We start from the raw sequence: 2,500 nt of genomic DNA on the forward strand, positions 1-2,500 counted from the left end.
TCCCGTGGCACTGATGGTTGGTTCCAAAGACAAAAGGCCGTGCAAGGCCACCGCACCGCGGATGATTTTGCTCGTGCTGGCGCCGTTGTGTGGCCAAAGAACATGCGCGAATGCTCGTGTCGGAAGGGTTGGTGTCCTGGCCCCGTCGGGTGTCACGAATGTTCGGTTGCGAAGACCATGGGGCCAAAGCCATGGCACGTCGGATGATGGCTCCAGCTGGCGCCCCGGCACTTTCTGTGGCATTGATGCTCGGTTTCAAAGACAAACGTGCGCAGGGCCAGGGGACCGCGGATGACTGCTCGTGCTGGCCTTGTTCGGCGGCATTGATGGTCGGTTGCAAAGAAAATGCGCGATTGCTCGTGTCGGGGACTGGCAAGCCAAGGCCAAGCGAGCCATGGCAACGCGGATGATGGCTCCAGCAGGCGCCCCGGCACTTTCTGTGGCATTTATGCTCGGTTTCAAAGACAAACGTGCGCAGGGCTAGGGGACCGCGGATGACTGCTCGTGCTGGCCTCGTTGGGCGGCACTGATGGTCGGTTGCAATGAAAATGCGGGATTGCTCGTGTCGGGGACTGGCAAGCCAAGGCCAAGCGAGCCATGGCAACGCGGATGATGGCTCCAGCTGGCGCCCCGACACTTTCTGTGGCATTGATGTTCGGTTTCAAAGACAAACGTGCGCAGGGCCAGGGGACCGCGGATGACTGCTCGTGCTGGCCTCGTTGGGCGGCATTGATGGTCGGTTGCAAAGAAAATGCGCGATTGCTCGTGTCGGGGCCTGGCAAGCCAAGGCCAAGCGAGCCATGGCAACGCGGATGATGGCTCCAGCTGGCGCCCCGGCACTTTCTGTGGCATTGATGCTCGGTTTCAAAGACAAACGTGCGCAGGGCCAGGGGACCGCGGATGACTGCTAGTGCTGGCCCCGTTGGGCCGCATTGATGGTCGGTTGCAAAGAAAATGCGCGATTGCTCGTGTCGGGGCCTGGCAAGCCAAGGCCAAGCGAGCCATGGCAACGCGGATGATGGCTCCAGCTGGCGCCCCGGCACTTTCTGTGGCATTGATGCTCGGTTTCAAGGACAAACGTTCGCAGGGCCAGGGGACCGCGGATGACTGCTCGTGCTGGCCCCGTTGGGCGGCATTGATGGTGTGGTGCAGAGAGCATGTGCGATAGCAAGTGTCGGCCGGGTTTGGGTTCCCTTGGGCTTTCGGGCGCCTTGGACGCTGTCTTGCGAAGACCATGGGCACAAGGCCCCGTCCTGGCCCCTTGTTCGATTCGCTCTCGTCTTGCGCTTGCTTCCAAGGTCCTCCATGACCTTCCCCATGGCCTTGCTAGATCCCCCCCATGACGCATGACCTCTTTCCGTTGATTGGTTTTGAGTGCACACCATTCCCGGCTTGGCACCGTGTTGTCGCGTGAGTGGCATTTGGATCGTGCATGCTGGTGGGCTACCTGCCAATGCGCACAAACCTTGCACACTAGCCTTGCGCACGAGCCTTGGACACAAGCCTTGCGCACAAGCCATGCACACAAGCCTTGGACGCTAGCCTTGCACACAAGCCATGCATACAAGCCTTGCTCACAAGCCTTGGGCACTGGCCCATCGCACTAGCCTTGCACACAAGCCTTGCGCACTAGCCTTGGGCACGAGCCTTGCGCACTAGCCTTGGGCACTAGCCTTGCACACAACCCTTGGGCACTAGCCTTGCGCACCAGCCTTGCCCACAAGCCTTGCACACCAGCCTTGCACACTAGCCTTGCATACAAGCCTTGCACACTAGCCTTGCACACAGGCCTTGCTCACTAGCCTTGGGCACTAGCCTTGCGCACTAGCCTTGGGCACTAGCCTTGCACACAGACCTTGGGCACTAGCCTTGCGCACTAGCCTTGCCCACGAGCCTTGCACACTAGCCTTGCACGCAGGGCTTGCACGCTAGGCATGCTTGGGCGCGCAGCTCCCGCATCAAGTCGGCGGGTGTAGGCATGGTTGGGCGCAGATCCCGCATCTCGTCGCGTCTGGGCACAAACCCGTCGCGTCTCGTTGCGTCTTCAGAAGTCGTCGCTAACAGCACCTTTGGTTGCCACTGGTGGTTAGGCTGGTTGGTTGCGCAAACCCTATAGGAGGGTGGCATGCTGGTGGGCGTTTTTGCCCGGATATGCACTAGAATGTGCAGATTTTGGGCGTTTTTGCCTGGATAGGCTTAGGAATGGGCATGCTTTGGGCATTTTTGCCCGGATAGGCACCGGAATGCTTGGCCTTGGCTTGTCCTAGCAGTGCATTGGTGGGTTGGGCTCCCTTGGCCTTTTGGGCGCCTTGGACGATGTCTTGCGAAGACCATGGGCACAAGGCCATGGCATATGGTGAGGAAAGTACCACGGTTGCCAAGGTTAGGCACCGGAATGCTTGGCCTTGGCTTGCCCTAGCAGGGCATTGCTGGGTTGGGCTCCCTTGGCCTTCCGGGCGCCTTGGACGCTGTCTTGGGAAGACCATGGGCACAAGGCCAT

Source organism: Tasmannia lanceolata, unplaced genomic scaffold (assembly GCF_043159265.1).
Source record: "Tasmannia lanceolata isolate RefF3 unplaced genomic scaffold, GAP_Taslan_0.1 ptg000038l, whole genome shotgun sequence".
NCBI lineage: Eukaryota > Viridiplantae > Streptophyta > Magnoliopsida > Canellales > Winteraceae > Tasmannia > Tasmannia lanceolata.